This window comes from Mustelus asterias, chromosome 26 (genome assembly GCF_964213995.1).
Source record: "Mustelus asterias chromosome 26, sMusAst1.hap1.1, whole genome shotgun sequence".
NCBI lineage: Eukaryota > Metazoa > Chordata > Chondrichthyes > Carcharhiniformes > Triakidae > Mustelus > Mustelus asterias.
The window spans coordinates 5,961,343-5,987,838 of NC_135826.1; the positions used below are offsets into that span (position 1 = coordinate 5,961,343).

Consider the following 26,496-nt stretch of genomic DNA (forward strand, 5'->3'; position numbering starts at 1 on the left):
CTGCGCATCACTCATTTTAATCACTCCACAATTTGCAACCATGTCTTCTTCAGCTTCAGAATTCCTTCCCTAATATCTCTATCTCTCTCTACCTCTCTTCCTCCCGTTGTGACATCCCTCAAATTCTACCTCTTCATCCACCCCAGAATCTCTTTATGTGGATCTATGGTGTCATATTCTGTTAGATAACGTTCCTGTGAAGGGCTTTATTACATCTTACTGTGTCCGAAGTGTTTTAGAAATGTGGGTTGGTGCTACTGTTGCCTCTACAGGGGAGGAAAAGAATAGGGTCGACCCCTTCCCCAGTATGTGAACTGGCAGCCAAGAACAGCCATAGAACTCCCTGAGCTGCTGCCTACTGCCCAGTGAGTGCAGCAAGCAGTTTTGTTCTCTGGTTTGTTCCCTTTCCCCCTGTTGGTGCTGACTCCTGCTGGGTTCTGGATCTGCTGAATCTTGCCCAAAAAACATCCCACCCATGCACCCATGTGACTATTCCTCTTGTCTGAGCTTTGAGCAGTAAATGTCATCAGACTATCTGGCCTTGGGAGGTATTCATGATGTGGAAATGCCGGCGTTGGACTGGGGTAAACACAGTGAGAAGTTTAACAACACCAGGTTAAAGTCCAACAGGTTTATTTGGTAGCAAATGCCATTAGCTTTCGGAGCGCTGCTCCTTCGTCAGATGGAGTGGATATCTGCTCTCAAACAGGGCATACAGAGAGACAAAATCAAGTTCCAGAATACTGATTAGAATGCGAATCTATTCAGCCAACCAGGTCTTAAAGAAACAGACAATGAGAGTGGAGGGAGCATTAAGCACAGGTTAAGAGATGTGTATTGTCTGCAGACAGGACAGCCAGTGAGATTCTGCAAGTCCAGGAGGCAAGCTGTGGGGGTTACTGATAGTGTGACATAAATCCAACATCCCGGTTTAGGCCGTCCTCATGTGTGCGGAACTTGGCTATCAGTTTCTGCTCAGCGACTCTGCGCTGTCGTGTGTCGTGAAGGCCGCCTTGAAGAACGCTTACCCGAAGATCAGAGGCTGAATGCCCATGACCGCTGAAGTGCTCCCCCACAGGAAGAGAACAGTCTTGCCTGGCGATTGTCAAGTGGTGTTCATTCATCCATTGTCATAGCGTCTGCATGGTTTCCCCAATGTATCATGCCTCGGGACATCCTTTCCTGCAGCGTATCAGGTAGACAACGTTGGCCGAGTTGCAAGAGTATTAGAATCACGTCATTCTAATCAGTATTCTGGAACTTGATTTTGTGTCTCTGTATGCCCTGTTTGAGAGCAGATATCCATTCCATCTGATGAAGGAGCAGCGCTCCGAAAGCTCATGGCATTTGCTACCAAATAAATCTGTTGGACTTTAACCTGGTGTTGTTAAAACTCTTACATGGGAGGTATCACAGCTGAGCCAGATCCTATTCCCTCTGATCAAGAGGATGTTGATTTTTCCCAGGACAGGAGGGTGAGTTTACGTTGATCTTCCTGGGGGCAATGGGGCTAATTACAGCACCCCGGCTCAGAGCAGCTAACTCACCACAAGCCTGTATCGAACTGAGGACTTTCTCTTTTTATACTCACTTCTAAGGCCCTGAACCATTGAAACAAAATGGTATATACACAGAGGCATGCTGTAATATGTTCATATTATTGAGCATCTTAGTAAATCAGGTGTGTTACAGTGGAAGCCTGGTGAGAAACAGTTTTGCATATATAATTTTTTTTAAATTGCATTAAGAGGGAGAGGAGTAGGCCATTTACCCTCTCCTTAGGGAGACTGATTCACCAGTCAAGGAGATCACAGCTGATCTGTGACCTAACTCCTTAGGTGGAATCTTCCATTCTCGATGGGTGTCTTGCGTGCTGCCTGAAAAAGTAGCAAGGCACCCGTGCTGACTCTGAGGAGAAAAGCCTGCTTTATCTTCTGCCCATCAGGCAGTTAAGTGGACAGCAACAGACCTTCTTTCAGGCCAGACGAGGAAGATGGTGTCCCACCCACCAAGAGCTGCCAGCCAATCACAGGCCATCAGGGTGAGGCCATGGCTGCTGCTGGAACAACACCCTCTGTGGATCCCAGGGTTGTGAAGTGACGCAGGAAAAGTGGAAGTGCTTTTAGGGAGTGGGGTGAGGGAGAGAGGGAGGGAGGGGGAGTAATCTCGTCGCAGGGTGAGGGTTGTGGGGAGAGGAGGGTACATGGGGGTCAATAGCAAGGAAAAGGGAGTGGCTGTCAGTGTCCACCCTCCCGCAGCCTGCATCAAGTCCGTTATGAACATATTGCAGTTCACACACATGTATATACACACACACACACACACACACACCTAGGCACACGCCCCCAAAGTTAACATACATATACACCATTTTACCAGTTGTCCAGGCCACATGCAGGCCTGTATCCCATGAGCTGGGAAGATTGCAGCAAAGAATTTGAATATAGGAGTAAGGATGTCTTGCTGCAGTTATACAGGGCCTTGGTGAGGCCACACCTTGAATATTGTGTGCAGTTTGGGTGTGCTATTTGAGGAAGGACATTCTTGCTATTGTGGGAGTCCAGCGGAGGTTCACCAGACTGATTCCTGGAATGGCAGGACTGACATATGAAGAGAGACTGGATCGACTGGACTTGTGCTCACTGGAATTTAGAAGAATGAGAGGGGATTTCACAGAAACATATTAAATCTTGATGGGACTGGACAGACTAGATGTGGGAAGAATGTTCCCAATGTTGGGGAAGTGCAAAACTAGGGGTTACAGTTTAAGAATAAGGGGTAAGCCATTCAGGACTGAGATGACAAAGAACTTCTTCACTCAGAGAGTTGTGAACCTATAGAATTCTCTACCACAGAAAACTGTTGGGGCCAGTTCATTAGATATGTTCAAAAGGGAGCTGGACATGGCCCTTGCGACTAAAGGGATCAAGAGCTATGAAGAGAAAGTGGGAGTGGGATACTGAAAGTGCATGATCAACCATGATCATATTGAATGGTGGTGCAGCCTCAAAGGGCCGAATGGCCTACTCCTGCTTCTAGTTCCTATATTTCTCAAGGCAGAAAGAGGTCTTTAAGTATCGCCAATTGACAGAGAGGAAGAGCGGGAAGATCAACCTTGGGTTTTCCCACCCAGGACCTACTTCTGGTGGAGGCAGGAAGACGTTGGGTATTGGTCCTGATGCCAACCCACCAAATTTTCAGGCCATTTGTTTCCTTTCTCACCTCCTGCGGGGACAGAAGATTCCGCCTGGATGCCCATCCCTGCCCCACATTCCTTTAGATGACAAAAGTCTATGAATTTTAGATTTGAAATTAACAATGACTTTGCATGAATTATTATTATGGAAGAAAATTCCAAACCACCCCTTGAGCATAGAAAGTGTTTCCCCTACTTCACTCCAAAAAGATCATAGAATCACAGAATCCTACAGTGCAGAAGGAGGCCATTCGGCCCACCAAGTCTGCACCGACTACAATCCCACCCAAGCCCTATCCCCATAACCCCATGCATTTATCCCAGCTAGTCCCCCTGACACCAAGGGACAATTTAGCATAGCCAATGCACCTAACCTAAAAGATCTAGCTTTAAATTTAGAGTAAGAAGTCTCACAACACCAGGTTAAAGCCCAACAGGTTTATCTGGTATCACGAGCTTTCGGAGCACTGCTCCTTCTCAGGTGAGTCATTTAAATTTAGACTATGCTCCCTGATCTCCCCGACCAGCGGAAATAATTTCTCCCAATTTACTCAATCTGTTCCCCTCATTATCTTGGAAATTTGGATCAAATCACTCGTTCACCTTCTGAATTCCAGGGAATACAACCTCAGTTTGTTCCTTGTAATTTAACCCTTTGAGTCCAGTATTATTTTGGTAAATCTAACCTCACTTGCCCCATGACCAATCTATCCCTCCAAAAGTGTGGTGTCCAGAACTGAACACAGTGCACCGGGTTTGATCTAATCTAAGCTTCTGGAGCCTTGAATTCTCACCCTCTCGGTATAAAAGTCACTGGTCCATTTTTGTTTATTTTCTGTGCCTGTCCATGTTGTTGTAATTATTTATGAGCAAGGACCCATAAACCTCTTACGTCCCCATCGTCTTTTAACATTTAGAAAGTATTCCCTTATCTTCTTTAGGTCCAAAGTGGACAACTTTACACTGAAATTCATACGTGATACTCAATTGTGTGGTGGGCAGAACATCTTCTTGGACTGACGGCAGCATCCTTTTAGTCCACTCGCGTAGCTACTGCATTGTAACATTTCACTGAAATCCACTTACTACAGTTTTGCACATTCGCTTAGTTTACTAACACCTCTTTGTAATTCTATATTTCCATCTACACTGCTCACAATGTTAACTCTCTTTGTGTCCTCAACACAATGGAGATGTGTCTCTCAATCCTATCAGGATTATAGTGTTGTAAACATCTTTGGAACACCCAAAACACTTAACTGCCAGATAATTGCTTTTGAAGTTTAGTCAGTGCCGTAGAACCCTATAAATGGATAGAGATAGGTTAGGAGAGTGGGCCAAAATGTGGCAGATGAAGTTTAACGTGGATAAGTAAGAGGTCATACATTTTGGTCGGAAAAATGGGAAGGCGACTTATTATCTAAATGGAGAGAGACTTTGGGATGCTTCGGTGCAGAGAGATCTGGGTGTCCTCGTTCATGAGTCACAGAAAATTAGCATGCAGGTACAGCAGATAATAAAGAAAGCCAATGGAATGTTAGCACTTATAGCTAAAGGACTAGAATATAAAAGTAAGGAAGTATTGTTGCAACTATACAAGGCATCGGTGAGGCCGCACCTGGAGTATTGTGCACAGTTTTGGTCCCCTTATTTGAGGAAACATGCAGTGGCATTGGAGGCAGTTCAGAGGAGGTTCACTCGATTGATTCCAGAGATGAGGGGTTTGTCGTATGAAGAGAGATTGAACAGTTTAGGCCGATACTCCCTGGAATTTAGAAGAATGAGAGGAGATCAAATTGAATTATATAAAATGATTCAAGGTATGGATAAGGTGGACGTGGAGCGGACGCTTCCTCTTGTGGGGCATTCTAGGATGAGAGGCCATAGTCTTAGGATAAGGGGTAGCAAATTTAAAACAGAGTTGAGGAGAAACTACTTCTCCCAAAGGGTTGTGAATCCGTGGAATTCGCTACCCCAAAGCATGATGAATGCTGGGACAGCGAGTAAATTTAAGGAGGAGTTAGCCAGATTTTTAATTGGTAATGGGTTGAAGGATTATGGAGAGAAGACAGGAAAATGGGGGGATGAGGAGCATATCAGTCATGATCGAATGGCGGAGCAGACTAGATGGGCTGAATGGCCTAATTCTACTCCTATTTCTTATTTCTTGTGTGGAAACTAAATTGTGCAGAGAAAGTTCCCACAATAAGCAATGCAATAAATGACCAGTTAGTCTTTCTTGGTGATGCTAGTTACAATTGAGATACATTGGCCAGGACACTAGAGAAACTCTCTGCTGTTCTTTGTGTGTTGCCACAGGATCTTTTAGATCCACCTGAACAGGCAGGCAGGGTGTTGGTTTAACTTCCCTGGATCTGCAGAGACATAATATTCCCTCAATCTGCACTGGAGTAGATTATGTACTTGTTTTATGTGGGCATCGCTGTGGCTAGACCAACATTTATTGCCTACCCCGAACCGCCCTTCAGCTGAGTGGCTTACTAAGCCATTTCAGAAGGCAGTTCAGAATCAACCCCATTGCTGTGGTCCTGGAGTCACATGTAGGCCAGACCAGGTAAGGGTGGCAGATTTCCTTCCCTAAAGGACATTAGTGAACCAGATGGGTTTTTATAACAATTGGCATTGGTCATCATTAGACTTCTTAAAATCCTTATTGAAATCAAATTTAACCATCTGCCATGGTAGGATTTGAACCCAGATCCCCAGAGCATTACCCTGAGTCTCTGGATTACTAGTCCAGTGACAATACCACCATACCACGCCTTCCCTAAATAAATGGTTATGAATACTGACGGTGGTCCTGGCTGTACCTCTCATTGAATTATGTTGACCTCCAGTCTGAATGGGAGCGTGGAGCAGTTTGGTAAACAGAAAGAAATGGTAGGAGCCTCTTCCTCCACAGGCAGGGTTTTTATTTAGCTACCTCAGCAATCTTGGAGGATTGTAGGGTTAGAGGTGGTTACAGAGAACAAGGACACGGAGGGATTCAAAAACAAACATGAGCGTTTTAAATTTGAGCCCTTAGTCGATCAGGAACTAATGTGGATCAGTGAGCACAGGAGTGATGGGACTTTGCGCAAGTCAGAGTACAAGCAGCAGAGTTTTGGATGACCTTGAATTGACAGAGGGGTAGAATGTGGTACCATTAGAACAGTCAAGTCGAGAAGTAACAAAGACATAGATAAGGGTTTCAGCAGCAGAAGGTCTGAGACAGCAATGGAGACAGGTAAAGTTAGATCTTAGCAAAGATGTTGAAATGTGGTCAGAAGCTCATCCGGATCAAATACGAGACCAAGGTTTTGAGCAATCTGGTTTCACCTCAGACGGTGACCAGGGAGAGGGATGCACTCAATGGCTACGGAAGGGAGATTGTGATGGGTGCTGAAAACAATGACGTTAAGTCTTCCAAGATTTAGTTGAAGGAAATTCCTACTCATCCAGTACGAGATGCTAGACAAGCAGCCTGATCATTTCAAGGCTCTGGAAGCTGAGGGTTTTCAGCATATTTGTGGAATGTAGCATTGTATTTTTGGGTGATGTCGCCAAGAGGCAGCAGGTAGGTGAGAAATAGGAGGCGGCCAAGGAAAACTGAAGCTCCCTTTTCTCCCCATCAGGCTATACACAAAGGCTTGTTTCTCCACGCCAGCAAACTGTTTCATCTTTCCCGTCACTTAAACATGAAGCTAGGATCTGAGATCCTTCTAGTTCCACCAGTTCCTACTGCGTAACCTGGCAACAATCCCAGAGGGTTTCCTGAAGTCGGTTGTGGGTAAAACCAATGGGGAAACAAATGTGCATTGAGCGTGTACATGCAAAGATTAACCTGCAGTCTAAAGCCTCCCATTGATCTGAATTAGCATTCAGACAAAGTGATTTAGAATCATAGAAACCCTACAGTGCAGGAGACCATTCAGCCCATCCGTCAACAATCCCACCTAGGCCCTACTCCCATAACCCCGCATATTTACCTCGCTAATCCCTCTCACCGACGCATCCCGGGACACTAAGGGGCAATTTAGAATGGCCAATGCACCTAACCCGCTCATCTTTGGAGTGTGGGAGGAAACAGGAGCACCCGGAGGAAACCCACGCAGACACGGGGAGAATGTGCAAACTCCACACGGACAGTGACCCAAGCTGGGAATCGAACCCGGGTCCCTGGAGCTGTGAGGGAGCAGTGCTAACCAGTGTACTACTGTGCCCTCTATGATTGCTGAAGGGCTCCTGCTCACTGGCTGTGTCTGTTCTGTCTCTGTTGTGGCAATTTTGACTTAGGAAAATAAGATGAAATATCTAATAACAGCTCAGTCACTTGAACTCTCCTGAACTTGTGTTTCTATTGAAGTCAATAGATGCGGAAATGAGGAGAGATATTTAACTCTCTTTAACAAGCTGAGCCAATATTTCCTGTTTTACTCTTGCTATCTAAACTCGGCTTTTTCATACACTCCTTACAGTCTCTCCAGTGATTCAATCATGATAATTAGCAGCATTTTCTGTTTCCTTTTCACCTGCGCACTTGTATGCTGTGCTGATTCTTGCTGGGTGCCATTCCAAAACCCCAACACTCACTCTCGGTGACCTGTGTGGATACGTCACCTTTAATGCAGGAGAATGTCCCAAGGCATTTGTCTGAAGGCTAATTCGTGCTAACATTCGTGGGAGAGTTAAGAACGGAGGAAAATAATTTGGTGGAGTGTGGCGGCTAGGGGTATTTCACAGTATCGTCATTGCAATGTTAATGTGAGTCTTACTTGTGACTAATAAATAAACTTTTTTTAAAAACAAGAGGCTGATTATCAAAGGCACGGAAGTGGTTATTCAGCTCAAGGAGGTTGCAGAACGGACAGGATGAGAATCATAGAATCCCTACAGTGCAGAAAGAGGCCATTCAGCCCATCAACCCTGTCCTGACAACAAACCCACCCAAACCCTATTCCCATAACCCCATATATTTACCTAACTACCCCCTGACACTAAGGGGCAATTTAGCATGGCCAATTCACCTAACCCGCACATCTTTGGTCTGTGGGAGGAAACCGGAAAATCCGGAGGAAACCTGAACTGGCATGGACAGGTTTTGAGAATTGTGGTCCCAGAGGTGATCCTGGGATTCCGATGCCCCTGGCATGGTTTCAAATGTGGAGATGCCGGCGTTGGACTGGGGTGAGCACAGTAAGAAGTCTCACAACACCAGGTTAAAGTCCAACAGATTTATTTGGTAGCAAATACCATAAGCTTTCGGAGCGTGCTGCTCCTTCGTCAGATGGAGTGGTCTCTGTTCTCCAACAGTGCACAGACACAGAAATCAAGTTACAGAATACAAATTAGAATGCAAATCTCTACAGCCAGCCAGGTCTTAAAAGGTACAGATAATGTGGTTGGAGGGAACATTAAAAGAGCTCCGAAAGCTTGTGTGGCTTTTGCTACCAAATAAACCTGTTGGACTTTAACCTGGTGTTGTTAAACTTCTTACTGGGAACATTAAACACAGGTTAAAGAGATGTGTATTGTCTCCAGACAGAACAGCTGGTGAGATTATGCAAGACCAGGGGCGAGCTGTGGGGGTTACTGATAATGTGACATAAATCCAACATCCTGGTTTAGGCCGTCCTCATGTGTGCGGAACTTGGTTTCAAATGAACAGTTCCTTAAGTTCCTTAAGAAGTTGGTTAGCACTGCTGCCTCACAGCACCAGGGACCCAGGTTCGATTCCCGGCTTGGGTCACTGTCTGTGTGGAGTCTGCACATTCTCCCTGCTCTGCATGGGTTCCCCCCACAACAGTCCGAAAGACTGGGCATGCTAAATTCTCCTTCCGTATACCTGAACTGGTGCCAGCATGTGGCGACTCGGGGATTTTCACAGTAACTTCATTACAGTTAATATATTACAACTTCCTGAATGGACAGACAAAGCCTCAGTTTAAAGTTTTATCTGAAAGATAGCTTCCCCTGCTCATGCAATCCCCCCAGTTTTACACTGAAATGTAAGCCTACTTGTGACACTAATATATAAACTTTAAACTTTAGCTAGTTAAGGGGCCTGTCCGCTCCCAAACATAATTTGTCAAATCTTTTTTTCTAGTCAGCTGGAAGAGTCTTGTACATGTCAGCGCGCAACTATCGAGTCCACCACAGGGCTGAAATAAATTTCTCTGCAGTTGTCTAGGTAACAAATCTGCCATGAGTCCAAAGATATGCGGGTTAGGTTGATTGGCCATGATAAAATTGCCCCTTAGTTTCCTGAGATGCGTAGATTAGAGGGATTAGTGGATAAAATATGTAGGGATATGGGGGTAGGGCCTGGGTGGGATTGGGGTCGGTGCAGACTCGATGGGCCAAATGGCCTCTTTCTGCACTGTAGGGTTCTATGATCTTCTATGATCTATGATCTATGAGCACTGGTCCTCATCTTGTTGTGCAAGACCACTGTCCACTGGTTCCAGCTCCATGCCCTTCACAAGAGCTGTCTGCTCTAATCGGCAAGGCAACAGCAGGCCCCAACATGGCTGCCATCTGCATTTGACGTTGGTACCAGGCAGGCAGCCCAGCACTTCTAACTGAGCACCAAGCTCACCTCCCTGGCCAATTACATTTAAAAAGTGCATCACGAGAGTGGCGTAACCTGGGTGCAGGGCGGACCCAGAGTTCAGCTGGGTTCCTGACTCAGTATTGAAAACCTGGCCCCACGTTTCAAGTCCATTGCCTTTCATCAGAACTCATTGCTGTGTCAATAAGCTAGTACCATTGTGCTGTGTGAATTAGATAGGACTATAATACATGTAATGTTCCAGCTTTGCCTGATAACACTCTTACGCAGTGCCTGAAAGTTTTACTTTGTTAAAGGTGCCATAAAATTGAAATTTGTTGTTGTAATAAAGTGTATTAATGTTTTTTGTTCTGTAATACAATGTATCAGTGTGTTGCAATGCCAGTTTTTGTTATTCTTACGTAGGATGTGGGCGTCATTGGCAAGGCCAGCATTTATTGCCCATCCCTAATTGTTCTTGAGAAGGCGGTGGTGAGCCGCTTTATTGAACCACTGCAGTCCACGTGGTGAATACACCCTGGTTTGTCTCAGTTGAAACTCCCTTTGTTAGAAAGCTACGGGTCTAAAACCCGTTCCAGGATTTGAAAACACAATCTGGATTGTTGTTTCAGTGTGAAACTGGGAGGATTGCATGAGCAGGGTGTGGTGAACCATTGTTGGTTACCACCAGGTAGTGCTGAGCCATGGTCTGGCCAGTACTATGAGTCTGTAGATATGTTACTGTTGGGGTTAGGGTTGGGCTGTTCTACCTGTTAATATAGTTGTTATGGTACACCCCAGTCGGCTCCGCCTCCTGGGAGAGGTATAAAGGTCACTGCTCTGCCTGGTGACCCTTTAGTCTGGGATCGTATACTGTATATGGTAGCTCTGTTATTGTTGGCAATAAAAGCCTTTATTTCCCGGGTACATCCTGCCTCTCGTGTGTTATATCGCGCATCAATTTTATTGCCAACAAGTAAATTCTTTTTTTTTGGAAAAAAAACGACAAAGAAAACATGGAGCAAATGCTTAAACCCGAACGGCTTACGTTGGACCCACGTGCGGCGGGAGCTTCGAACACTTTCGACCACTGGTTGAAGTGTTTCCAGGATTACCTCGACGCCTCCACAGCGGTCAACGACGACGCCGACAGACTCCGGGTCCTCCACGTGAGGGTAAGCGATGCTGTATACCTAGCGATCCGTGGGGCCACCGACTACAAAGGGGCACTCGAGCTTCTCAAGAAGCGATACAACAAACCGCCGAACGAGATGCATGCTCGATACCTTCTAGCCATTCGACGGCGGCAGCCCGGCGAAACGACGGAACAGTACGCGTGCGAGCTTCAACAGCTAGCCAGAGCCTGCAACTGCAAGGCAGTGTCGGCAGACCAGTACATGAACGACCTCGCTCGAGATGCGTTCGTGGCGGGAATCGGCTCGTCGTACACCCGTCTTCGGCTGTTGGAGCAAGGTAACCTCGATCTCACTAAATCCATAGAGTTAGCTGACGCTCTAGGAATGGCCTCCAAAAGTCTGGCGATGTACCCCGACGACCACGTGGAGACAGCGTGGCAGGGGCAGTCACAGACCCCACTTCATTCAGCGGGACCGAATAACTGCGCGATCGCGTTCCCAGCCTCGGACCTGACGACAACAGCAGCTCCAGGTGGCCCGCGGTGTTACTTCTGTGGGGGGGGTGAAACACCCTCGGCAGCGATGTCCAGCTAAAGCGGTGTTGTGCTCTGCCTGCGGCAAGAAGGGGCACTATTCCAAGGTATGCCGGTCCAAATTTCCATCCAAGAACAGCAGTGCGGCGTGTGACTCCCCGGAGCCGGCCTCCTTGTCTTCTGCATCTTCAAGGTCTTCTACCACGTGCGATTCCAGGACGTCGCCATTCCGAACGACGGAGTCGCAAGACACGTGCGACCTGCAGGGGCCGCAGGTTTTGGCGCCATCGTCCACGTGCGACCTATGGGGGCAGCCATTTTGGTCGGCACCGACCGCGAATGACCAGCAGGGGTCGTCATCAACCATCTCAGCCGCCTGCAGTTGCGCCCACGAACCAACGGTGGCGTCGATCATCCTGGACCAGGCCAAGCCTCACAGACTCGACAAGTCCATGATGGACATACAGGTAAACAAATGCCCGATTTATTGTTTGTTTGACAGCGGGAGCACGGAGAGCTTCATTCACCCTGACACCGTGAAGCAGTGTGGTCTCCAGATTCGGACTGCCAAGCAGACAATTTCGATGGCGTCAAGGTCCCGGTCTGTCACCGTGCTAGGGAGTTGCGCGGTCAATCTGACGGTGCAGGACACAGTCTACGAGAACTTCAAGCTCCTTGTGTTACCGCACCTTTGCGCGCCAATACTCCTAGGACTAGATTTTATGGTCCACTTGAAGAGTGTAACCCTGCAGTACGGTGGGCCACTCCCTCCGCTTTCAGTGGGAGACCCGCAGCCTCTAAATTGCCCAACGCGCTCCACATGTAGTCTCTCAACGCTTAGGATTACCACACCCTCCCTATTCCAGAATCTCGTGCCAGGCTGCAAGCCCATCGCAACAAAGAGCAGGCGTTACAGCGCTGAGGATCGGATCTTCATTCGGTCTGAAGTTCAGCGGCTCCTCAAGGAAGGGATCATCCAACCTAGCGCTAGTCCTTGGAGAGCGCAAGTCGTGGTGGTTAAGAATGGGAACAAACCCCGGATGGTCATAGACTATAGTCAGACCATTAATAGATACACGCAGCTGGATGCGTATCCCCTCCCGCGCATATCTGACATGGTCAACCAGATTGCGCAGTACCGGGTGTTCTCCACCATTGACTTAAAATCTGCTTACCACCAGCTCCCCATTCGCCCAGAGGACCAACAATACACGGCCTTTGAGGCAGATGGTCGCCTGTACCATTTTTTAAGGGTTCCTTTTGGTGTCACGAATGGGGTCTCGGTCTTCCAGCGTGCTATGGACCGAATGGTGGACCAGAACGGGCTGCGGGCTACCTTCCTGTACCTGGATAACGTCACCATCTGCAGCCATGACCAGCAGGACCACGATGCCAACCTTCTTAAATTCTTACGCACTGCATCTCGCCTGAATCTGACCTACAACAGGGAGAAGTGTGTATTTCGCACGCACCGCCTAGCTATCCTCGGATACGTGGTGGAAAACGGGGTCCTTGGCCCTGATCCAGACCGTATGCGTCCTCTCCTCAAACTTCCCCTGCCCACTAGCGTCAAAGCACTGAGAAGATGCTTAGGCTTCTTCTCATACTACGCTCAGTGGGTTCCCAATTACGCGGACAAAGCCCGTCCACTCATCAAGTCTACCTCTTTTCCCCTAGCACCAGAGGCTCGCTTAGCCTTTGCAAGAATAAAAGCCGACATCGCGAAAGCCACGATGCACGCTATCGATGAGTCCATCCCCTTCCAGGTGGAGAGTGATGCATCTGATTTCGCCCTGGCCGCCACACTTAACCAGGCGGGCAGGCCCGTCGCCTTTTTTTTTCGCACCCTCCAAGGCCCTGAAATTCGACATTCGGCGGTGGAAAAGGAGGCCCAGGCCATTGTGGAGGCCGTCCGGCATTGGCGCCATTACTTGGCGGGAAAACGGTTCACTCTGCTCACGGACCAGCGGTCCGTGGCGTTCATGTCAAACAACACGTTACGGGGTAAGATCAAGAATGATAAGATCTTGAGGTGGAGAATCGAACTCTCCACCTACAATTATGATATCATGTATCGTCCAGGGAAGCTCAACGAGCCCTCGGATGCCCTGTCGCGTGGAACATGCGCTAGTATGCAGGAGAATCGATTGCAGGCTCTCCACAATGACCACTGCCATCCGGGGGTCACTCGGCTCTTCCACTTCATAAAAGCCCGGAATCTACCCTACACGGTGGAGGATGTCAGGTCCATAACCAGAAGCTGCCAGGTATGCACGGAATGCAAACTGCACTTCTACCGACCTGACAGGGCACAACTCGTTAAGGCCACTCGTCCATTCGAAAGACTGAGTGTGGACTTTAAGGGCCCCCTTCCCTCGACAGATCGGAATGTGTACTTCCTCAATGTGGTTGATGTGTACTCACGATTCCCCTTTGTCATTCCCTGTTCTGATATGACCGCTGCCACGGTTATCAAGGCATTTCGTGATCTTTTCACCCTGTTCGGTTACCCCTGTTATATCCACAGCGATAGGGGCTCGTCGTTCATGAGCGATGACTTGAGGCAATACCTGCTCTCATATGGGATTGCCTCTAGTAGAACCACGAGCTACAACCCAAGGGGTAACGGACAGGTCGAACGAGAGAATGCTACAGTGTGGAAGGCTGTCTTACTGGCGTTGAGGTCTAAAGGTCTTCCAGTCTCCCATTGGCAAGAGGTACTCCCTGATGCGCTCCACTCCATACGCTCACTCCTGTGTACGGCAACCAACGCTACTCCTCATGAGAGAATGTTTTCATTCCCTAGGAAGTCTTCCTCTGGGACCTCATTACCATCTTGATTAACGTACTGAGGACCTGTCCTCCTGCGGCGACATGTTAGGACCTGCAAGTCCAACCCTTTGGTTGAACAGGTCCATCTCCTCCACGCCAACCCTCAGTATGCCTACGTGGCATATCCTGACGGGCGAGAGGACACGGTCTCGATTCGAGATCTGGCGCCAGCAGGGGGCTTGGAAACCCCTGTCGCTCCCACACCTACTGTTAGGGACCCCCCAACCATTATTTCCCCTCCTGACACGGCGTGGGCAGTATCGGGACCACCACCTAACCCTCTTACTCCCGTGTACAGCTTGCCTGAGTCCAGGAGATGGTCGCCACTTCAAGGCGTGCCCGAGTTCAGCGGATTGTCACCACCTTGGGGTCTACCGGCCCGTGAGGCACTGGAGGAGTCGCTGGACACCGCCTTGGAGAGAACGTCACCGCAATTGCCTGAACCGGTGTCATCGCCGGTGTTGAGGAGGTCACAACGACGGTGCGGTCCCCCAGACCGTTTGAACTTATAGACAAATGAACAATGGTTCTGTGTGTTGTACCCCGCTGGCCTTTGTTTTCAAAGGAGGGGTGAATGTGGTGAACCATTGTTGGTTCCCACCAGGTAGTACTGAGCCATGGTCTGGCCAGTACTATGAGTCTGTATATATGTTACTGTTGGGGTTAGGGTTGGGCTGTTCTACCTGTTAATATAGTTGTTATGGTACACCCCAGTCGGCTCCGCCTCCTGGGAGAGGTATAAAGGTCACTGCTCTGCCTGGTGACCCTTTAGTCTGGGATCGTATACTGTATATGGTAGCTCTGTTATTGTTGGCAATAAAAGCCTTTATTTCCCGAGTACATCACGCCTCTCGTGTGTTATATCGCGCATCACAGGGGAAGCTATCTTTCAGATAAAACTTTAAACTGAGGCTTTGTCTGTCCATTCAGGAAGATGTAAAAGATCCAACAAACCTTTCATTTAAAATCTGTAGGCCTTTTGTATGGCTGTAATGCAATGTGTTACTGTTATAACATGTTAATGCTGTAATGCAGTGTTTTATTGTAATGTGCAATAGTCAGCAGCGCAGTGTGTTAATACAGTATGAGGTGTTGGTGCAGTAGCGTAGTGTGTTAGTGTGGCAGTGTAGTGTTATTGCAGTAGTGCAGTGTGTTAGTGCGATAACGCAGTGTGTTAGTGTGAAAGTGTAATGTTAGTGCGATAATGCAGTGTGTTAATGCAACAGGGCAGTGTGTTAGCGTGATAGTGTAGTATTAGTGCTGTTGCGCAGTGTGTTAATGCTGCTTTCCTTCCCAATGTTCTTGGTTAGGTGTGAGAACAGGGGATGAGAAGTGATAACTCCTGGACACTCTCCAATAGTGCCTGCTGGCCAGAGCTTGTGTGTAGATTTTCAGTCAGGGTATGATTTAGTTTGACTCTAATGGACCCCATAGCCAAATAACATGTACCAAGCATAAACCTGTGACCTTCTAAGTCAATGTAAGATGTTAGTCATGGCTCAGTGGTAACATTCATCTCCCAGTCTAGAGATTTCAGCACATTTTCCAGGTTGGCACTTCATTGCAGGGCTGCAGGAGCACTAAACTGGCTGAGGCGCTGACTTCCAGCCGAGACATGGCATTATTTCAAGGCCAATATTTATCCCACAGCAAACCCCAGTAAAAAATCAAATCTCTCTGCTGATTTTCTGACCTTGCTGTGTGTAAACTATCTGCCATGCTTTCTACAGTACCACAGGGCAACATTTCCATCAGTAATTAACCAGCTGTAAAGCACTTCAGAACATGCTGAGCTTGGGTGAGCCACCACATATATGCAAGTTTCTTTCTGTGATGCATTTCCAGTGCAAAATATCTTTTAAGTATTTTGAAAGCCAGGGAGACTAAGTGAATTTTAATAAAGGTTTGCAAAAGCTTTAAACTGATTATAAGATGCTGTGAAATGTGTTGTGTCACCCTTGCTTTTTCCAAATATCCAAACCATAAATGAGTTAAAGTGTAGTTTTCCACATTTACAAATCCAATTAGTGAAACAACGCCGGTCTATAACTAGCAGCATTTAATTCCGTCCAGCTTGAATTTTAAACCAGTAAATTATCTGAATAATGTTAATCCTCTTTTAAAAGTTCACAGAGGTTTTCAGTTTGCTGTGAAACTGAGTTTCCAGGCTTGGTAGCCAAGCAGAAACCTTTGAGCAGTCAGACTGGTTCAACAGGAACAGCAGCATAACTAAATGGTTGGTAATTCTGGAGAATGACTCTGGTGCCATTAGCTCTCACAGTCACTGGTTTTGTTCCCATCATTAGTCTGTTATAATCCTATAGACCGGAAATGGTTGTCAGACCAACTTCCAACTTCAATCAGCAGATGTGAACATCTATGGCCGATTGCTGGTTTAGCCACTCACAAGATCTAGTTGGACCCCCTGCAGCACGATCGGTCCTGCTCATTTCTGGCAAACATTGCTCACTGGGTCCTTAGACAGCACCTTCCAATCCCATGACCACTTCCATCTAGAAGGACAAGGACAGCAGATAAATGGGAACACCACCACCATTCAAGTTCCCCTTCAAGCCATTCACCATCCTGACTTGGAAATATATCGCCATTCTTTCAGTCACTGGGTCAAAATCCTGGAATTCCCTCCCTAATGGCATTGTGGATCAACCCACAACACATGGACTGCAGTGTTTCAAGAAGGCAGCTCACCACCACCTTCTCAAGGGCAACTAGGGATGGGCAATAAATACTGGCCAGCCAGCGACGCCCATGTCCCACGAATGAATTTAAAAAACTATTCTAGGATTGTCCTGCAATGCAAGAATAACAACCCGGCTGGTTTTCTCGACTGCAAAATGTCTTTTTAAACCCCCTTTTTCTTGTCTCCTTCAACGACAAGAGCAAGGATCTCATGGCATTCGTTGTCGCTAAGGTTGAGACCATCCTCCCAGCTACCTCTGCCTCATCCCTTCCTCCACCTCAATCGCCAGACTTAACATCCACCAAAGCTCCTCTCTGCCCGCGCCCTGAACTCACAACCTACCTCCCCATATGCTCATATGTCCATAATTCTCACTGCTGCTCCCTTGACACTGAACTTCCTTTCCTGGTCCCAATGCTACTCGATATCATGAACAGTTCTCTCTCCTCAGGTACTTTCCCGCTCTCCTTTAAATCTGCCACCATCAACCTTCTTCTCAAAATCCCATGACCATTCTGCCTTTGTAAAACCTCCGCTCCATCTCCAACCTCTCTTTCTACTCCAAATCTTTGATTTGCTGTTGTATCCCAAATCTGTGCCCATCTTTCCTGGAACTCTGCTTAAAACCCTCTACTGTGGTTTCCAGCCTTGTGTAGAAACATCTCCAATCAAAGTTATAACTGACACCTTACGTGACTCAAACAGTGGTAAACTATCCCTCCTTGCCCTTGACCTGCCTTTGTCTTGGTTGACTACACTCAGTTGACTACTCACATCCATCCACCCTTGCCCGTCTGACTGGGGGTGCCTTGTCTGGTTCTGATCATGCCGATCCAGTCTTGGCTAAAGAACCACTTACAAGGTCTTCTCTTTCTGCTCCCATAGTTACCTGTGGTGTCCCCCAAGGATCCGTCCTTGGTCTCCCTCTTACTGGCATATGCTGCTTCTCATTGCATCATCCTGAAAACACTGTGTCAGGTTCTACATGTGAATCATAGAATCCCTACAGTCCAGAAGGCGGCCATTCGGCCCATCGAGTCTACCGACCACAATCCCCCCCAGGCCTATTCCCGTAGCCCCACATATTTACCCTGCTAATCCCCCTGGCACTAGGATCAATTTAGTATGGCCAATTAACCTAACACACACATCTTTGGACTGTGGGAGGAAATCGGAGAACCCGAAGGAAACACACGCAGACACGGGGAGAATGTGCAAACTCCACATAGACAGCCACCTGAGGCTGGAATTGAATCTGGGTCCCTGGCGCTATGAGGCAGCAGTGCTAACCACTGTACCACCATGCTGTCCACTGCTGATAGTACCCAGCTGTCCCTCACAACCAGCTCTCTCAATCCCTCCCCTGTCTCCAATTTATCAGACAAATATGTAAGGCATCTGGGATTTGGTAAGCAGAAATGTCCTCCAGTTAAATATTGGGAAGACTGATGCCATTGTCTTTGGTTTTTGCCACAAACTCCATTCCCCTACTGCCCCCAGCACCCCTCTCCCTGGAAAACATATGAGGCTAAACCAAACTGCAATCTTGATGTTATATTTGCCATTGAGATGAGCTTAAGCAGCCACATATCCCTGCCATCATAAGATCACCTATCTTAATCTCACTAGCATTGCCCCAGGCCCCTACTTTAAGCTTATCTATTGCTGAAACCCTCGTCTATGCTTTTGTTACTAAGCCAATATACTCCTTCCAAGGATGGCTTCCGATCTCCCATGCTCTGTCAACTTGAGGTCATCAAAAATCTTACTTGCACCAAGTTCTTTTCACCTATCATCCCTGTTCTCACCTTAACTTACATTAGCTTACATTAACTCCTGGTTAGGCAATTAGGATTTGAAATCTCATCCATGATCTCAAATTCCTGTCATAGAAAATTCTGTCATCAAACCTGCCGACAAAGGGGGCGCTGTTGTCGTCTGGCAGACTGACCTCTACCTCGAAGAGGCTGAGCGCCAACTCTCAGATACTTCCTCCTACCTCCCCCTGAACCATGACCACACCACTGAACATCAAGCCATTATCTCCAACACCGTCACCGACCTCATTTCCTCCGGATGCCTCCCCCCCTCCCCCGCCCCCACAGCTTCCAACCTCAGTCTCCCAACCCCGGACAGCTTGCTTCTATCTACTTCCCAAAATCCACAAAAGGGACTGTCCTGGTAGGCCCATTGTGTCAGCATGCTCCTGCCCCACTGAACCTATTTCCTCTTACCTTGACTCCATCTTCACCGCCCTGGTCCATTCCCTCCCCATCTACATCCGGGATTCCTCTGATGCCCTGCGTCATATTGACAGCTTCCAGTTCACAGGCCCTAACCGCCTCCTATTCACCGTGGATGTGCAATCTCTCTACACCTCCATCCCACGCCAGGACGGTCTGAGAGCTCTTCGCTTCTTTCTAGAAAAGAGGCCTGAACAATTCCCATCCACCACCACTCTCCTCTGCCTGGCTGAACCTGTTCTATCACTCAACAACTTCTCCTTTAACTCATCCCACTTTCTCCAAATCAAAGGAGTAGCAATGGGTACCCGCACGGGTCCTAGCTACGCTTGTCTTTTTATGGGGTATGTGGAGCATTCCTTGTTCCAGGCCTACCCAAGTCCTCTCCCATAGCTCCTTTACCGGTACATTGATGACTATTTTGGTGCCGCTTTATGCTCTCATCCAGACCTCGAAAAATTCATCAACTTCGCTTCCAGTTTCCACCCCTCCATCGCCTCCACTTGGTCCATCTCAGACACTTCTCTTCCCTTCCTTGACCTTTCTGTCTCCATTTCCGGCAATAGACTGTCTACCAATATCCATTACAAGCCCACTGACTCCCACAGCTCTCTGGACTACAGCACTTCACACTCTACATCCTGTAAGGACTCCATCCCTTTCTCTCAGCTCCTTCGCCTCCGTCACATTTGTTCCGATGATGTCACTTTCCAAAGTGGTGCTTCTAATATGTGCTCCTTTTTCCTCAATTGTGGATTTCCATCTACAGTTGTCAACAGGGCCCTCAATAGCGGCAGTCCATCTCCCGCGTCACGACGCTCACCCCCTCCCCTCCCTCCCAGAACAAGGATAGAGTCCCCCTTGTTCTCACATTTCACCCCACCAGCTCCGCATGCAAATCATAATCATCTGCCATTTTTGCCAACTCCAGCGTGATGCCACCACTAAACACATCTTCCCTTCACTCCCTCTGTCAGCATTCCACAGAGACCATTCCCTCCGGGATAACCTAGTCCACTCCTCCATTAAACCCAACACCTCTCCTGTCACTCATGGCACCTTCCCATGCAATCGCAGAAGGTGTATCACCTGTCCCTTTACCTCTTCTATGCTCACCATCCAAGATTCAAAACATTCATTCCGGGTTAAGCAGTATTTCACTTAAACCTCTTTCAATTTGGTGTATTGCATTCGCTGCTCCCAATGTGGTCTCCTCTATATCGGAGAGACCAAGCGTAGACTGGCTGATCGCTTTGCTAGCACCTTCGATCTGTGCGCAATCAGGACCCTGACCTTCAGGTTGCTTGCAATTTTAACACATACTCCTGCTCTCATGCCCATATGTCTGTCCTTGGCTTGCTGCAATGTTCCAGTGAAGCTCAATGCAAACTGGAGGAACAGCATCTCATCTCCGGCTCGGCACTTTACAACCTTCCATTCTCAACATTGAATTCAACAACTTCCGATGATTTGCTCATCCCCACCTCGACCCCTTTGTTTTCATTCTATTTAATTTAATTTTTTACTGTTCTCTACCTTTTATTTCTTTATTGTCTTTCTTCATTTTTCTTCCCCCCCACTCTTTCCCCCGACTTTATCCCCTTCCCTTTTCTCCCCCTTTGCTTCCCCTTTTCTAAATTTGACCTCTGTCCCATCTATTTCCCCCCCCCCCCCCCTCCACTTCTCACATCTTTATCTGTCACAGTTTACCCTCTCATTTTAGCTTCTCTGCCGTTTGGCCATTCACACCTCTTATTCCCTTTGTGGACAGCCATTAGCAGCCTTTCCCCTGGTTTCTGTGGCTATGACTCATCTTTCATTCCCTCACCCTGTACTATAAATATCTCCCACTTTCTATGCCTTTTAGCTTTGACGAAGGGTCATCTGGACTCGAAACGTCAGCTCTTTTCTCTCCTTACAGATACTGCCAGACCTGCTGAGATTTTCCAGCATTTTCCCTTTTGGTCTCAAATTCTTCCCTGACCTTGCCCTTCCCTATCTCTGTAAATGCCTCCAGCCGTACAACCCGACAAATGATGTGTTCCTCCAATCTTAACCTCATGTACATCCTTGAGTTTAATTGTTCAACGATTAGTGGCCGTAACTCCAGCTGTCAAAGTCCTAAACTCTGGAATATCCTCTCTGAACCTGCCTGCCTCAACGTTGAGCAAGCTTTCTACCTGCCCTAATCTCTCTTCAGCGGCTCGGCATAAAATTTGGTTTTACATAGAAACATATATAGAAAATAGAAGCAGGAGTAGGCCATTTGGCCCTTCAGACCTGCTCCCACCATTCACTCTGATCATGGCTGATCATCAAATTCAGTACCTGATCCCACCCTCCCGCCCCAAATCCCTTTAGTCCTTTAGTTTTTTAACTCTCTTGTGAAGTTCCCCTGGTATGTGTATGTATTAAAGGTACAATATATATTTAAGCTGCTGTTGTTTTCCATGTTATGCCTATGTTAAGATGTGTTAAAACACTTGGACAGTAACACTACCAATGGGAATTTCCTGCTTCTCAGTGATTCAGTACCGCCACTGGCAAGCATAGACCTCTGCAGCCAAATAATATCGCTGGAGTGAAGTGTGAGGAGTTTGAACAGCAGTGTCAGTGATCTTACTGACACCATTTTCCACGACTCAGACTGCTTTGGCATGAGGTAAAACATTAGGGGTAATTCCCTAATGCTGTGAATAATAGATTGGAGTGATAACAGAGTGGACGTGGAGAGGATGTTTCCACGAGTCGGAAAAACTAGGACCAAAAGGCACAACCTCAGGCTAAAGGGACGATCCTTTAAAACAGAGATGAGGAGGAATTTCTTCAGCCAGAGGGTGGTGAATCTGTGGAACTCTTTGCCACAGAAGGCTGTGGAGGTCAGGTCATTGAGTGTCTTTAAGACAGAGATAGATAGGTTCTTGATTAAAAAAAGGGATCAGGGGTTATGGGGATAAGGCAGGAGAATGGGGATGAGAAAAAAATCAGCCATGATTGAATGGCGGAGCAGACTCAATGGGCCGAGTGGCCTAATTCTGCTCCTATGTCTTATGGTCTGTGCTGCCAATGATAAGCCTCAGCTACAAACAGCAAATGTTGGACAGTTGCGCGTAGTTTTTCCATCACTGCTCCAGGCCTTGTAGTTGACTTTACAAGTCCACACTATTGGCAAACGCTCGGTGAAAAAACATATGTTGCAGGAAACCTTTGTGGATTTAAAGATCTTTTTTACTCTGCAATTATTATAGTGCCACTTGATCTTTGATGCACTGCAATGCCAACAGTTGAATGTATGACAGATCCTCGATGCCTAACTGAATGTATCTGGTGAATAACTAACACATACAGGTTAAAAAGATCCCTGGTTCAAACGCTGGTCTGTGAGGAGTTAGGTGTGATGTGAAGATGCCAGCGTTGGACTGGGATAAGGACAGTAAGTTAGGTGCTCAGGGTGGTGCCTGATGAGCCACATAGGCTCAGTGTCTTTGAGCACCAGGGGACTGGGGAATTAATTAACTAACCAACGATTTCAGCTGCAAAGTTTGTGTATGTAGGTGAGAAAAACTAGGACCAAAAGTAGGTGTAACCTGCTGAGAGCCACTGGCCAGGCTCATTAAAGCACCGTAAAACACTGGAGGATAAATTGTAACCTGGCATCTTTGGGGAGAAAGGAACTGAATGCAGGAGTGGAGTTGTTGAATGTGCGAATGTGTGGAGTATATGTTTTGAAGAGCAGGATTCATACAAACAGCCATCACAATCTTCCCTAAAGCCATAAGCTTAAAATAAGACCCAGATCATTTTGAATCCAATCTTTTGATACACCAGAACCAGTCAGTGTCCGGTACATATGAAACTTATCAGACATGACATTGGGTTTGTTCAGTGTGTCATTCCCAATACACTCTTGATAAATCCCATCATGGCAGATGGTGACATTTGAATTCTGGAATAAAAATCGAGTGATGACCATTATTGATTGTCATTAATAGCCCATCCGGTTCGCGAATTTCTTTCAGGGAAGGAAATCTGCCATCCTTACCTGGTCTGGCCTATATGTGTCTCCTGAACCGCAGCAATGTGGTTGACTCTTAAATGCCCTCTGAAATGGTCCACTAAGCCACTCAGTTGAAGGGCAATTAGGGATGGGCAACAAATGTTGGACCAGCCAGCAATGTTTATATCCCATGAATTAATACAAAAAATTGTACACTTAACCCAGTATCATAGAATCATGGAATCCTACAGTGCAGAAGGAGGCCATTTGGCCTATCAAGTCTGCACCGACCACATCCCATCCAGGTCCTATCCCCACAACCCCATGTATTTACCCTAGCTAGTCCCCCTGACACTAAGGGGCAACTCAGCATGGCCAATCCACCTAGCCTGCACATTTTTGGACTGTGAGAGGAAACCGGAGCACCCGGAGGAAACCCACGCAGACACGGGGAGAACGTGCAAACTCCACACCGACAGTGACCCAAGCCGGGAATTGAACCCGGGTCACTGGCGCTGTGAGGCAGCAGTGCTAACCACTGTGCCACCCCTTTACTTAAAGTATACTTTAATGTGTAACAAAAACAGAAATGCTGGAGAAACTCAGCAGGTCTGGCAGCATCTGTGGAGAGAGAATAGAGCCAATATTTCGAGTCTGGATGACCCTTCGTCTTGACTTGAGTTTCTCCAGTATTTTCTGTTTCCAGATTCCAGCATCCGTGGTATGTTGCCTATATACTTTAATGTGTGATTCACTGCTTGTCTAGCGTTATAGTTCAGCTTCTCAAATTGTTTCTGCCTTTGACAGACCTGTAACCTGCAGTATTTCAACCCATTATTCTTTAACTCTAAATGCTCTATTCAGATTCCACACAGCTACGGTCTATTCGATCAAAAACAAGGTTCTGAAACGAGACATGGAGTACTTTACAATAAACCAATTGCTTTCACATTAAACTGTCTAAATGACATGATACTAGGGGTTTGTCTTAAGCACACGGTACGATATATTTCAAACAGTAGTTATAAACTGCTAGAGCCAAACCCTGTAAACCATCTCATGATTTATATTTTAAATCATTAAGTTATCATTGGATTGAGATCACTATTTTGTTTGGTTCCTTAAACTATTCACAATGATTACACTGACATTTCACTGTTGAATTTTAATGGGTAAGGAAACATAACCACAAAACTGTTTAAATATGATTAGATATGCCCCGATATTACCCAGTTTAAAACTTTATAAAACATGGTCACCAAAATAAAAAATCTCAACTGTGGTTCCTACTATCTTTTGAGATCTTTTTCACATTCTTGTCTAGGTGCTGCTTTCTCTGCAAGGTAATAGTTTTCACTCACCAAGAATAAAGGCCCCCGTACGTATGGAAAGTATGGAAATCCTGCAGTTCGATGTTTAAATCCTCGCCGGAGTTAAAATGTTTTCCTCATTTTTAGTTTTGTGGCACTTGTCAATACACTGGAAGGAAGTGAGACAGAGAGAGCACCCGCCCGGCCTTAGGTTAGGTGAAGGAGTAGGCGGATAACTCTCTCCTCATTACCCTACAGCTAGGTGTCAGGTTAACAAAGAGCTTAACCCTTTGTGGTGCTCAGAACCGTGAGTCCAGGCCTTTGCTCTGGAGTGTTTGCTGGATGCCCTCTTAGCCTTATTAGTGTTCCACTGGGCAGAACATGTCATTTGCATGGACACCAGGCCCCCAAAGCAACTTGTCCATTGAGCCTATCCTGTCATATAATCATAGAATCCCTACAGTGTAGAAGGGGGCCATTCGGCCCATCGAGTCTGCATCGACCACAATCCCACCCAGGCCCTATCCCCACAACCCCATGTATTTACCCTACCTGGTCCTCCTGTCACTAAGGGGCAACTTAGCATGGCCAAACCACTTGACCTGCACATCTTTGGAGTGTGGGAGGAAACCGGAGCACCCGGAGGAAATCCACGCTGACACGGGGAGAATGTGCAAACTCCGCAGGCATAGTGACCTAAGCCGGGAATCGAACTCGGTTCCCTGGCGCTATGAGGCAGCAGTGCTGACCGCTGTGCCACCGTGCCGCCCCAGGATAAAATTGAAGGGGAATGCCTGGTGGTTGTGTAGTTGTATCAACTATTTAGATTACAAATTAATTGAGCATTTTCCCATTATTTATTGCTTAATTCACATTGGTTCCAAGTCATGTTAATCTATCCTGGCACTTTGTGAAATCTGTATGTTAACACATGCCCTCCGCCCCCAACAGTGCTATAAAATCTCCTAGGAGAGGCAAAAAAAAACATAAGCCTTACAGTCATTGAGAAAAAGTTCTCTGATGGCCCAAAGGAGACCCTGGTGCCTGGGTAGCGACCCATGATAACTCACCTATCTGTTAAATGTGGAAACATTTACATACTCAGAGACCCATTTAGCATCCTTCCGACTGCTTGGCATGAATCCGTAGTTGCCGCACGTGCTGACAGTCTTCAGCTGTTGAATGGCAAACGCTGCAGTCTGGGCTCGATGGTTAAATGCAGTGTCCAGTGCGGCTCTGAGCCATACAGGCCGGGAAAGCACCAGCCTTCACCCCTGCTCTGAGCTGAGGCTGCCGACCTGCAAAGGGCACAGCATTTACCTTCAGTGTCCCAGTTCAGGAAGTCCAGAAAAATCAGCCCAGATTCCTGCTTCTTGATCTCTATTCAGTGACCCGCTGCCATCCCAAATTTGGATCTGGATTTGGCTGCTATAATTTCACACAATTAAATATTCTGTTGACTCCCACTGTCCCTTGTTCAAGATGGTGCTGGAATGTGGCGACTTCCTACAAGCTGTCCCCAGCATACCCTCTAATTCTACCTTTTGCTCTCATTCTACACTTTTAAAATTCTACTCTAACTCTTACAAACTCTTTAACAATGCTATATTAAGTTGATCTTTCTCTACACCCTAGCTATGATTGTAACACTATATTCTGCACTCTCTTGTTTCCTTCTCTATGAACAGTATGTTTTGTCTGTATAGTGCGCAAGAAACAATACTTTTCATTGTAGTCCAATAATAAATCTTATCAAATCAAATCAGTCTCATATGTGGAGAAAGAACACATTGGATAAAGTAATAAGGATAACTGATGGAACCAGCGGCCCAGGACGAATCATATCTTCAAACGACAGCGGGAGAAAGCAAAAACAAAATATAAAATAGCTTAATAAAATGAGGATTAAAAAAGCAATGGTTGCAATGATGAAGAATGAATTTCATGTGGTTTAACCATATATTACCAACCATAATGTTGATTTTCAGAGCTAAATGT

The 26,496-nt window shown here is 46.8% G+C and overlaps 1 protein-coding gene across 1 annotated transcript in view; it reads right to left on the minus strand.

The window, feature by feature from the left end:
* The window catches only part of LOC144479440 (tight junction protein ZO-3-like), a 335,349-nt gene extending 310,686 nt beyond the window's left edge, over positions 1-24,663 (minus strand). The window contains exon 1 of the mRNA XM_078198106.1: positions 24,550-24,663. The gene's annotated coding sequence lies outside the window, so the exon portion shown is untranslated. The remainder of the gene's footprint in view (positions 1-24,549) is intronic.
* Positions 24,664-26,496: the final 1,833 nt, after the last annotated feature.